This window comes from Artemia sp. Qi Xiang Cuo, chromosome 2 (assembly GCF_049724085.1).
Source record: "Artemia sp. Qi Xiang Cuo chromosome 2, ASM4972408v1, whole genome shotgun sequence".
Lineage (NCBI taxonomy): Eukaryota > Metazoa > Arthropoda > Branchiopoda > Anostraca > Artemiidae > Artemia > Artemia sp. Qi Xiang Cuo.
The window spans coordinates 39,878,301-39,891,952 of NC_142795.1; the positions used below are offsets into that span (position 1 = coordinate 39,878,301).

The 13,652-nt window shown below is 36.4% G+C and overlaps 1 pseudogene across 6 annotated transcripts in view; it reads left to right on the forward strand.

Moving 5' to 3' along the window:
- Positions 1-12,689: 12,689 nt before the first annotated feature.
- LOC148955221 (1-phosphatidylinositol 4,5-bisphosphate phosphodiesterase classes I and II pseudogene) overlaps positions 12,690-13,652 on the forward strand; it is a 40,757-nt pseudogene continuing 39,794 nt past the window's right edge. For 3 of the 6 annotated variants that reach the window (XR_016142919.1, XR_016142918.1, XR_016142913.1), the window contains exon 1: positions 12,768-12,817. The product of XR_016142919.1 is annotated as a 1-phosphatidylinositol 4,5-bisphosphate phosphodiesterase classes I and II pseudogene, transcript variant X6 (transcript). Of the gene's footprint in view, positions 12,730-12,767; positions 12,875-13,652 lie in introns of those variants that run through there. The other 3 variants (XR_016142916.1, XR_016142914.1, XR_016142915.1) reach the window with 3 other exon arrangements.

A 13,652-nucleotide genomic window follows, 5' to 3' on the forward strand; every position in this document is an offset into this window, starting at 1 on the left:
CAAAAGAAATTCAAAATGAACATTGAAAAATCAAGAGAATGTAACTGTGACAAGGTACACCATAGCAAAACACTACTGAAATATTCCAACTCTTGCATTTCAACGAAAGAAATCCAAAAATGAATTTTGAAAAATCATGAGAATGTAACTGTGACAAGGTAAACCACGACAAAACACTACTGATATATTCCAACTCTTGCATTTCAAGGAAAGAAATCCAAAATGAACTTTGAAAAATCAAGAGAATGTAACTGTTACAAGGTAAACCGCGACAAAACACTACTGAAATATTCCAACTCTTGCATTTCACGACAGAAATTCAAAATGAGCTTCGAAAAATCAAGAGAATATAACTCTGACAAGGTAAAGCACAACAAGACACTACTGAAATATTCCAACTCTTGCATTTCAAAGACAGAAATCCAAAATGAACTTTGAAAAAATTAAGAGAATGTAACTGTGACAAGGTAAACCACGACAAGACACTACTGAAATATTCCAACTCTTGCATTTCAAGGAAGAAATCCAAAATGAACTTTGAAAAATCAAGAGAATGTAACTGTGACAAGGTAAAGCACAACAAAACACTACTGAAATATTCCAACTCTTGCATTTCAACGAAAGAAATTCAAAATGAACTTTGAAAAATCAAGAGAATGTAACTGTTACAAGGTAAACCATAGCAAAACACTACTGAAATATTCCAACTCTTGCATTTCAACGAAACAAATCCAAAAATTTATTTTGAAAAATCATGAGAATGTAACTGTGACAAGGTAAACCACGACAAAACACTACTGATATATTCCAACTCTTGCATTTCAAGGAAAGAAATCCAAATTGCACGAAAAAACACTACTGAAATATTCCAACTCTTGCATTTCACGAAAGATATTCAAAATGAACTTTGAAAAATCAAGAGAATGTAACTATGACAAGGTAAAGCACAACAAAACACTACTGAAATATTCCAACTCTTGCATTTCAATTAAAGAAATCCAAAATGAACTTTGAAAAATCAAGAGATTGTAACTGTGACAAGGTAAACCACGACAAAACACAACCGAAGCATTCCAGCTCTTGCATTTCACGAAAGAAATTCAAAATGAACTTTGAAAAATCAAAAGAATGTAACTGTGACAAGGTAAACCACGACAAAACACTACTGAAATATTCCAACTCTTGCATTTCACGAAAGAAATTCAAAATGAACTTTGAAAAATTAAGAGAATGTAACTGTGACAAGGTAAAGCACAACAAAAACACTACTGAAATATTCCAACTCTTGCATTTCAATGAAAGAATTACAAAACGATCTATGAAAATCAACAGAATGTAACTGTGACAAGATAAAGCACAACAAAACACTACTGAAATATTCCAACTCTTGCATTTCAACGAAAGAAATTCAAAATGAACTTTGAAAAATTAACAGAATGTAACTGTGACAAGGTAAACCATGACAAAAAACTACTGAAATATTCCAACTCGTGTATTTCAACGAAAGAAATTCAAAATGAACTTAGAAAAATCAAGAGAATGTAACTGTGACAAGGAAAACCATAGCAAAACACTACTGAAATATTCCAACTCTTGCATTTCAAAAAAAGAAATCCAAAAATGAATTTTGAAAAATCATGAGAATGTAACTGTGACAAGGTAAACCACGACAAAACACTACTGATATATTCCAACTCTTGCATTTCAAGGAAACAAATCCAAAATGAACTTTGAAAAATCAAGAGAATGTAACTCTGATAAGGTAAACCACGACAATACACTACTTAAATATTCCAACTCTTGCATTTCAATTAAAGAAATCCAAAATGAACTTTGAAAAATCAAGAGAATGTAACTGTGACAAGGTAAACCAGGACAAAACACTACTGAAATATTCAAACTCTTGAATTTCACGAACAAAATTCAAAATGAACTTCGAAAAATCAAGAGAATGTAACTGTGACAAGGTAAAGCACAACAAGACACTACTGAAATATTCCAACTCTTGCATTTCAACGACAGAAATCCAAAATGAACTTTGAAAAAATTAAGAGAATGTAACTGTGACAAGGTAAACCACGACAAGACACTACTGAAATATTCCATTTCAGTATTTCGTTTTTAATGGGCACCAAGTAAAGAAAACCACACGGAATCAGGCAACCGAGTCTCTCAAACCCCGTAAAGCTCTTTTATAAGATACAAGAACTACTTATTTAACACAAAAATTTCGTTTTTAATGGGCACCAGGTAAAGAAAAACCACACTGAATCAGGCAACAGAGTCTCTAAAACTTCGTAAAGCTATTTTAAAATATACAAGAAATATTTATTTAACACAAAAATTTCGTTTGTATTGGGAACCAATTAAATAAAAATCACTCAGAATTAGGCAACTGAGTCTCTCAATCCCCTTAAATCTCTTTTAAAAGATACAAAAACTACTTATTTAACACAAAAATTTCGTTTTTAATGGGCACCAAGTAAAGAAAAACCACACGGAATCAGGTAACCGAGTCTCTCAAACCCCGTAAAGCTCTTTTAAAAGATATAAGAACTACTTATTTAACAAAAAAATTCGTTTTACTTCTTCGTATAGTATAACGTTAAACTATTTTAAATTGACAACACTTTCCAAACATCACTTGTGTATTATACAGTACATATTGAAGTATTCACAAATGCTAAACCCTTTTTTTTATCAGAAAAAAAAAATGCCAATTGCCAAAAAAAAATTCTTTTGTCAAGGTGTATGAAATCACACATTTGCATCCATTGTTTTCTTAATCCCGATAAGACGCATGCCAAAAATGTTTTTCCTATATGTCTAGGCAAATAGCATAGGAAGGAACATAATCCACCCAAATCCATAAGTACATGCTCTGGAGAGACACCAAGGAACGTGCTGTACGCAAATAACATGGGAATTCCTAGGGCCTCGATAGAAGTATAAGGTACTACTCTACTAGGGTAGGGGTAGAAAGCGGTTTGAAAGATGTTTTCTGGGGTATTCCTATCTGGTGATTACGAAATTGAGAACTAAAATGATTTAAAAAATTGATTAACATAAAACGGGGAAATGGGGGGAGGGAGGGGGAAAAGGGAAATAGACAGGGGAGGGGTAGAAAGCATGTAGAAATGTTTACAAATGTTAATACAGGAGATCTATATAGGTTCGGTTACCCCACAGGTTCGGAAAAGGCAAAAAAAACTCGAGAAAGAAATACGGATGACAAGAGGAAAAGGCATGACTGAGCTTCAGAGAGACATATAGACAATGTCTAAACCACTGCTCGCTTCAGTGAATGATCTATTGCAGAAAATGACAGGCCTAGAGTACAGTTCTAGTGAACAGCACGTTACTGCCACCGCAGCCCGAATAAAGAGAGGTACTAAGGATATACTGACATTTCTTGAATTCCTTCTAGAGAACTCTCCTTTCACTAATTCCACAGAGCTTAAAAGTATAGGTTCCGAGCAGATTGCCCAAAAAGACAGCAATACAGAGGATGCTTCAGCTGTAGGTTAGCTGGTCCTCCAGCGCATGGATGGCCAATCTGTCGAAAGTTTTTCATTCATGAAGAAAGACAAAGTCATTACACTGGCTTCCGATAGGAACATTAGGATAGATAGCGAGATTTGGCATATCGACCCTGCATTGATTTTTCAACGTCTTTCGACTGCTGCCCATACATCTGAAAATAACATGGCAGAAACTCTACGTCACGAACTGTGCAGTTATCCGCCCGCTTTGTTTGAGAATTCTGGCATAATGCGTCAGCCAGACAAACCTGCACTAGCGAAAGCAATATGGAAAGAAGCGAAAACGGACTCGATTCACCACCTGCCAGTGTCAGATCGTGTCACTGTAGTTGACGGAGGTTGGCTGCTTCAGCAAGTACCTTGGAAGATTGGTGATACTTATGATTCAATCCGTGACAGCTATGTTAGTTTCGCTACTCGACGCTGTACCTCCCCTACTGTTTTCTTCGATGGATACAGCGCTGGTCCAACCACGAAAGATGCTACCCACAACCGACGGTGTAAGGGAAGCCAGCATCAAGTGATCGATTTCAGTTTAGGGATGAAGCTCCAGAAAAAGAAGGAAGAGTTTTTGAGCAACTCTCAGAACAAACAGCAAATTATAAGCTACATCGGCGAAAAACTCAGAGCCAAAGGATTTGAAGTCGTCCATGCGAAGGACGATGCTGACTATTTAATCGTGAAGACTGCCGTAACGAAAGCAGAAAACTCTGAAACAATAGTTCTTGGCAACGACACTGACCTTCTGATTCTACTCTTGTATTACCTCCCGCCTAATGCAAAAACACTTTACTTCGAATCGTAAACGAACGCAAAAGAAGCGATAACACGGTTCTGGTGCCTCAACGAAATTGAAAAAAAAATGGGGGAAGTATCCAGGCTACTTCTGGTAGGGCATGCACTCTTGGGATGTAACACGACCACACAAGTTTTTGGACTTGGAAAGCAGTCTGTGCTACCTCTTTTGAAGAAGAGCGAAGTGTTCAGAAAAAAATGTGAAGTGTTTCTGAATGAATCATCGTCTAGAGATGAAATTTTGAAAGCGGGTGAATATCTTCTCCTCAGCTTGTATAAAGCACGACCAAACGAAGACCTCACTAAGCTGCGAGATTGGATTTTCTTGGAAAAAGTCTCTTCGTCAAATACTACGGCGTTTGTTAAGCCTGAAAGGCTTCCACCAACCGAAGCTGCAGCTTCATTCCACTCCCAGCGAGTGAGCCTCCAGGTATCCCGTTGGAAAGGGGAACCAGCTGACCTCGACCCGGCTGACTGGGGTTGGGTCTTCAGAGACCATAAATACTCACCTGTGATGACCGATTTGTTGCCCGCACCTCAGACTCTTTTGAGTGTCGTGAGATGTAACTGTAAGACATGCTGCGAGAACTCGCGATGCAGCTGCAAGAAAATTGGATTAGCGTGTACGTTCGCGTGCGGAGAATGTCAGTGTATCAACTGTTTGAATAGGGACAACAAGATTGTCTAAGACGAGGAGTTCGACTAGTGACATCAATGCTGTGTTTTTCAAGTCAATCTACTGCCTTAAAAAGTGCAGATTTTACCTATAGTTACTGAAGTTCTTTTTTTAGTTTTTTATTCAACGATATTGCCTTCAAAAGTACAAATTTTACCTATAATAGCTGAAGTTTTATACTGTGATCACTACCAAGCGGTTGTTTTCTTTATGTTTAGTAATTCAAATGGTTGTGAGAAATGTCTGTGATTCAAGAAAGTAAAAGTTTGATACTTAAGCGAGTTATTTTGTCCATAGGCCTACTTATTAACCATTAGCAGCTGGCTCAGGAGTCAGGCTTCCCTTCCACCTGTCCGTTATGTCCTCCAATTTTGTTTGTTTTTCATGGTTCTCGTTTTTCTTCTTTTATTTTAGGTGTCAGTGTCGTGATCAGTAGATAGGAAAACTCCAGAAAACACATTTCAAACTGATTTTTACCCCTGAATTCAATTGTCCCTTTTCTTCCCCTTTTTCCCCCCTTTCCCCCTTTATGGTGGGGCTCATGTTCTTTATTTCATTTTAGATGTCAGTTTCGGGATCAGCAGATAGAAAGACCCCAGAAAACATATTTCAAAGTGCTTTCTACCCCTACCCGGTATTTTTAAATTTTTTCCCCTCTTCCCCCGGTTCCCCCCTTTTTCCGTAGTACTTTTATTCTATACTGAATTTTAGATGTCAGTTTCGTGATCAGAGTATGGGAAAGCCCCAGAAAACTCACTTTGAACTATTTTCTGGGCATGTTCGGCATTTTTCCCAATTTCCCCCGCATTTCCCTCTTTTCCCCTGTTTTTCGGGTACTCACCCCACTCGGATTTATAGGGACTTTTAGTATGTTGTACAGAATTTTTTTCTGATCATTTTCGTACCATTTTCGTTTATATTGCAATCTTGTCCGGGTCAAACCCTAAAAGTCCTGGACTAGTATACACACTATTTCTAAAATGCGACCTAGGAAATTGCAAGTTAGAAGTGTGAGCAAATACCAATAGGGGCTATGGGAGTGCCTTGGGACAAAAAGACCACAAAAAGAGTGAACATTGCCAACCGTCAGAAAGGGTTCCAGAAAGTTTTATTTTATGTCAAACGAGCATCCTCTCAATGTTTCATTGCCGTTAGTTCTATGTGAAATGGCCAGACAGAAGGAGCAAAGAAAAAAAAAACCTAACTGTCTTCAAATTTTCAAATACGTGTATTTTCAAATTTACGGTAATCAGAGACAACGCTATAGCGTTGCCTATAGTAAAGGCCATACGGCTCCAATGTTTTTTTTTTTTCCCCAGAGGCACTTCATATGCAAGGGGTAGTCGCATAAACTTCAAAGGGGGCTCATTCGATTGGAAATCGAGAGTTCTAGTGCCCTTTTTAATAGTCGAAAGTGATTGAAGGGCAACTAGCCCCTCCCACGCCCTTCATTCCCCCAAACACATCCAATAAAAATTTTGAGATAACCATTTTGCTTAGCGTAGTAGATTTCCTGATAGAAAATATGTATTTGAGGAGTATACTCCCCCAAAACCCTCAAGGCAAGTGTTTTAAGATATGCCTGGGGGCATATAAGGTTTTTATAGAAGGCGTTTTCGTAGAAACTTCAAAAAAGACCCATTCGATTGGAAATTCGAAGGGATAGTACCCTTTTTAATTGTAAAAAGTGATTGGATAGCAAGTAGCCCCCCCCCCCAACGCCCATCATTTCCCCAAGCATATCCAATCAAAATTTTGAGATAGCCATTTTGTTCAGCGTAGTTGATTTCCTGATAGCAAATACATTTTTGAGGAGGATACTCCCCAACAACCCTCAAGGCAAGGGTTTTAAGTTATGCCCTGGGGTTTTATAAGATTTTTATAGAAGGAGTTGTCGTAGAAACTTCAAAAAAGGCTCATTCGATTGGAAATCTGCCCTTCTTAATAGTCGAAAGTGATTGGAGGGCAGCTACCCCCCCCCCACCCACTCATCATTCCCCCAGGCACATCCAATCAAAATTTTTAGCTAGCCATTTTGTTCAGCGCAGTTGATTTCTAGATAGCAAATAAGTTTTTGAGGAGTACACTCCCCCACAACCCTCAGGGCAAGGGTTTTAAGTTATGCCCTGGGGGCATATAAGATTTTTATAGACGGTGTTGTCGTAGAAACTTCAAAAAAGGCTCATACGATTGGAAATTTAAAGGGCTAGTGCTCTTTTAATAGTCGAAAGTGATTGGAGAGCAACTAGCCTCCCCCCCCCCGCCACGCCCATCATTCATCCAAACACATCCAATCAAAATTTTGAGTTAGCCATTTTGTTCAGCATAGTTGATTTCCTGATAGAAAATATGTTTTTGATGAGGACACTCCCTCACAACCCTCGAGGCAAGGGTTTTAAGTTATACCCTGGGAGCTTATAAGGTTTTTATAGAAGGTAATGTCATAGAAACTTCAAAAAAGACTCATTTGATTGGAAGTTCAAAGGGCTAGTGCCCTTTTTAATAGTCGAAAGTGATTTGAGGGCAACTAACCCCCCGCTCTCGCCCACCTTTTGCCCAAACACATCCAATAAAAATTTTGAGATGGCCATTTTATAAAACGTAGTTTTAAGTTCTGGAAATTAGGTCCTTGAGGATGACAACTCTCCCACAGTCCTCAGGCCAAGGCTTGTAAGTTATACCTTGGGGGGCCTATAAGGTTTTATAAAGACAATGTTGTCGTAGAAACTTTACAAAGGGCTCATTCGATTGGAAATTTAAATGGCTAGTTCCCTTCTTAATAGTCGAAAGCGATTCTAAGGCAAATGACACCCCTTCCACGCCCACTATTTCCTCAAACACATCCAATCAAAATTTTGAAGTAGCCATTTTGTTCAACGTAGTTGAAATTTCTGGAAATTATATGTTTGAGCAGGACATTCCCCCCACTGTCTTCAGGGCCAGGAATTATAAGTTATGCCCTGGGTGCATATATGGTTCTTATAGAATGAATGCTCGTATAAACTTCAGAAAGGGCTCATTGATTGGAAATTGGAAGTTCTAGTTCACTTTTTAAGCGTCAAAAGATATTGGGGGGTAACCAGCCCCCCCCCCCCCAAATGCATCCAATAAAAATTTTAAGATAGCCATTTTGTTAAAAATAGTTCAAAGATCATATAACGAAAATTCCGGGCACAACCCCCCCGGGCCCAGGGGCAAGGGTTGTAAGTTACGCCCTGGGGCCATATATGGTTCTTATTGAAGGGATGCTCGTAAAAATTCAGAGATGGCTCATTTGATTGGAAATTAAAAGTTCTAGTTAAGTGTTTTAGAGTCAAAAGACATTGGAGGTCAACTATCCCCCCCCCCACGCTCCCTTTTCCCCAAATGCATCCAATAAAAATTTTGTGATAGCCTTTAACTTAAAAATTTGTCCAAAGTCAGCTAACAAAAACTCAGGTGTCGTCACAACCCCCCAGGGCCCGGGGGCAGGTGTTTTAAGTTATGCCCTGTGGCATATATTGTTCGTATGAAAGGGATGCTCGTATAAACTTCAGAGAGGGCTCATTTGATTGGATATTGAAAATTCGAGCTCACTTTTTAATAGTCAAAAGAGATCCGAGAGAAGCTAGCCCCCCCCCCCCCCGCCTTCTTTTTCAAAACCCATCTGAGGAAAATTTTGAGATAGAAATCTTGTTAAAAAAAATTGTTCAAAGGTCGGATAAGAAAAACTCCGGTGTCAATACAACCCCCAGGGCACAGGGGACGGCGTTCTAAGTTATGCCCTAAGGGCATGTATGGTTCTTATGGAAGGGATGCTCGTATAATCTTCATAGAGGGCTCATTGGATTGGAACTTGCAAGTTTTAGTTCACTTTTTAAGAATCAAGAGAGTTAAACTAGCCCCCCCCCACGCTCTTTTTTCCCCAAACCCGTCCGCTACAAAATTTGAGATAGCCAGTGTTTTGGAAATTGTTCAAAAATTAGATAACAAAAACGTCCCCCAGAGCCCAGGGGATAGGTGTTGTCCTGGGGGCGTATATGGTTCTTATGAAAGGGACGATCGTATAAACTTCAGAGAGGGCTCATTTGATTGGATATTGAAAGTTCTAGTTCACTTTTTAAGAGTCAAGAGATATCCGAGGGCAACTAGCCCCCCACACAGCCTTTTTTCCCCAAGCCAATCCGATGAAATCTTTATAATAGCTATATCGTTAGAAAGATCTCAAAGGTGAGATAAGAAAAATTCCTGTGTTGACACAATCCGTCAGGACTCGGAGCTAGGCGTTATGAGTAATACTCTAGGGGCATATATAGTTCTTATGGAAGGGATGCCCGTACAAACTTCGGAGAGGGCTCATTTGATTTGAAATTGAAAGTTCTTGTTCACTTTTTCAGAGTCAAAAGAGATTTGAGGGCAACCAGCCCCCCCCCCCTTCCTCCACGCCCTAATTTCATTAGATAAAAATTTTGAGATAGACATTTTTTTTTAAAGTAGTTCAAAGTTCTGATAACAAAAACTCCGGTGTCGACACAACCCCCCAGGACCCAGGGGTAGGAGTTGTAAGTTATGCCCTGGGAGCATATATGGTTATTATGGAAGGGATGCTCGTATAAAATTCCTAGAGGGCTCATTTGATTGGAAATTGATAATTGTAATTCACTTTTTAAGAGTCAAAAAAGATTGGAGGGCAGCTAGCCTCCCCCACACAACATTTATTTTTTTTCCCAGAGGCACTTCATATAGAAGGGGTCGTCGTATAAACTTCAAAGGGGACTCATTCCATTGGAAATCGAGAGTTCTAGTGCCCTTTTTAAGAGTCAAAAGTGATCAGAGGGCAACTTCCCCCTCCCTTTCCCCTTTTCCCCAAATACATCTGATAAAAAATTTGAGTTAGCCATTTTGTTTAAAACAGTTCAAAGATCACATAAAAAAAACTCCTTTACGCACGGCCATTTCGTTAAAAATAGTTCAAAGATCAGATAAGAAAAAAATCCTCTGTCGACACCCCCCCAGGGACGGGGTAGGCGTTGTAAGTATTACGCTGGGGGCATATGTGGTTCTTATGGAAGGTATGCCCGTATAAACTTCAGAGAAGGTTCATTAAAATGGAAGTTAAAAGTTCTAGTTCATTTTCTCAAAGAAAAAGAAGATTAAAGGAAAACTAGCCTCTCCCGCCCTTAGCTCCTTTGTGTTTATCGGATAGATAAGACCATCCGATATAAATCTGAGGTGACTAGTTTGTTGAAAATAATTTAACACTCAGACATTTAAACTCCAGGGTCGACACAACCCCCCAGGGCCCAGGGATAGGCGTTGTAAGTTATACTCTGGGGACATATATGGTTCTTATATAAGTGATTCTCTTATAAACTTCAGAGAGAGCTCATTTGATTGAAAATAGAAAGTTCTAGTTCACTTTTAAAGATTCAAAAGAGACCGAAGCTTAATCTAGTCCCCCCACACCCTTTTTCCCCAGACCCATCCAATAAAAATTTTGAGACAGCAATTTTGTAAAAAACAGTTCAAACATCAGATAATAAAAACTCCGAGGTTGACACAAACCCATTTTTTCACTTTGATATAGTTACTTTGATATCAGTTTTGTAACGTTGATGAATATTTGACTTTTTTTTTAAGTTTGATTTTGAAATAAGGAATTTTTAAAAACTTGAAATTTTTTGCAATAAAAAACGAACAAAAATTAATAAAAAAAACTTTCCGAATAACAAGTTTTTCAAAGAAAACTAAAGGCCATTTTAAACTTCAGCTCAGCTGATACAAATACCTTTATAATTCAAATTCAAAACGATCAGAAATTACTATTAAAGAATAAATGAAACCCAAAACGAACAGAAATTAAATAAACAATCATAGCAAAAACATACAACAAGTAATAATATAAATGAATAAATAGATCTTAAAGCGAGTAATGCTTATATTGAATATGAATATCAAGCTTAAAACGAAAAAAAAGCATTTTCCTATTGAAGCATAAATGAAACTTAAAACGAACAGAAATTAAATAAACAACCAATGCAAACAAACATACAATAGATATTAATGTAAATGAATAAATAAATCTTAAAACGAGTGAAACTTAAATTGAATATGCAAATCAAGCTTGAAACGAACAAAAATCACCACAAACAAGAGTTTGGGTATGACCTCCTTCTCTCAGTGTAAAAAACCTACTGCGTCGTTGGCGCTTTACTGAAACCTATATGCGTCTTGAACAGTCTTTGAAAGTATAAACAGCATCAAATTGAATATTTGATGTATAATTATATTAATTGTTGAAAGATCCATCAGTTTAAAAATTTATTTAACTGTAATTGTATTTTTATTTTCAATACTGCAAGAACTCAAAAAGAAAATATTTGTAATATCGTTTTCAGTTCAGCCCATGCCGCAGTAGGCTTTAGGTTTTTATTTACAGCTACGAAAGGAGGCAGTATCCAAACACTTGTTTGTAGGGAGACTAGATTAATTTTTAGCAATTTTAAAAAGAGCTAATAAATTAAACTGAATATTTGATGTCTAATGGTATTAATTGCTGAAAGCTCATCAGTACAAAAAGTTACTATAATTTTAATGTTTATTTTCAATATTAAGTACAACAGAAAATATTTGTCATAAAATTGGTTTTCAGTAAAGCGCCAATGACGCAGTAGGTTTAAGACTTTTACAGTGAGAGAAGGAGGTCATACCCAAACTCTTGTTTGTGGTGATTTTTGTTCGTTTCAAGCTTGAATTGCATATTCAATTTAAATTTCAATCGTTTTAAGATTTATTTATTAATTTACATTAATATCTATAGTATGTTTGTTGGCATTGATTGTTCATTTAATTTCTGTTCGTTTTAAGTTTCATTTATGATTCAATAGGAAAATATTTTTTTAGTTTTAAGCTTGATATTCATATTCAATCTAAGCATTACTCACTTTAAGATCTATTTATTCATTTATATTATTACTTGTTGTATGTTTTTGCTATGATTGTTTATTTAATTTCTGTTCGTTTTGGGTTTCATTTATTCTTTAATAGTAACTTATGGTTGTTTTGAGTTTGAATTTTAAAAGGTATTTGTATCTGCTGAGTTTCATTTATGATTCAATAGGAAAATATTTTTTTGGTTTTAAGCTTGATATTCATATTCAATCTAAGCATTACTCACTTTAAGATCTATTTATTCATTTATATTATTACTTGTTGTATGTTTTTGCTATGATTGTTTATTTAATTTATGTTCGTTTTGGGTTTCATTTATACTTTAATAGTAACTTCTGGTCGTTTTGAGTTTGAATTTTAAAAGGTATTTGTATCTGCTGAGCTTAAGTTTACAATGGCCTTTACTTTTCTTTGAAAAACTTATTATTCGGAAAGTTTTTTTTAATTAATCTTTAGAAACAATGATAAATCATTATGCTCTAAAACATGAAACTAATATTAAGCTACCTATGGTTCAATAAAATAATAATATATTGAAAATAAATGATTAATTTTATTTAGTGTAGTTTATTTTAATCAAAACCAAACCTCAACAGTATTTTTCCAAGTATTTCCTACCTCAATCAGAACGATTAAGCGGTTCATTTTTAAGACGACGACCAGCTTGAAAAGCCACAGGTGGCTGTCAGAGTTAGCTAAAACGCAGCTATTAATAAAAATCACTTTCGTCTTTAACTTTCTTCCTTTTCATCAATAATTCAAAATTTTGGTAACTTCCTTAATTTCGTAAGTTTTAAGTATGTTTCAGTATATCTACTAGATTGCAACTAATGGTTAAGCTCTGTAATTGAAACTTATCGCTTTGTCGACACAGGTGAATAAAATTTTGAGCACTGTATCTGGTTTTCAGCCCAAATATAGACTTGAAGAGGTAGACCCCTTGTTAAATTTCTAAATGGTACTATAATTTAGCTAGGATGAGAGGGAAAAGATCATTTGATGCCTAGGTAAAATTCTACTTTAGCTACTTTTGGCTACCTGGGATAGGGGTTAGGTTAGGGAAACAAAACTTTCAGGGATGGGTCTACAGGCTGAAGTATGTCATGGGAAGGTATTTTGAAGGGTCAATATATACAAAATCATATTATTGAGTTAGGACTAAAGTGAATACACCATTCGATGCCTTTTTTTATGCTTATTATTAATATAATAACCATTTCTAACGGAAATAAATTACAGCCCCCCCCCCCTATATATATATGCCAATTCCGGGTTAGGTTTGGTATAGCCTATATAGGGGGGGGGGGCTGAAATTAATTTTCGATATAAAAGCTTATTATATTCGTAATCAGCATAAAAAAGGCCTTGAATGGTGTATTCACTTTAGTCCTAAATCAATAATATGGTTTCGTATATATTGACCTTTTGAAGTACCTACCTCCACTCCTTCTCTCTCTAGAGTGTCCTGACTTTTGATGACTTTTAAAAATATTAGTGTTATAAAAGTGAAACATTGCAAAAAAGATCTTCTGCTTAAATGAAGTAGCCTACAACAAAATTGTTTTCAGCTTCACAACTTTGCTCAATCCCAATTTAGGCCTATAAAGTTTTAAAGATATGCAAATACTGTTCCTAAATTTTGAAAAAAAACATTAATATGTCTTAAAATTCTACTCAAATGATATGAATTGGATTTTCAGAACTAAAGC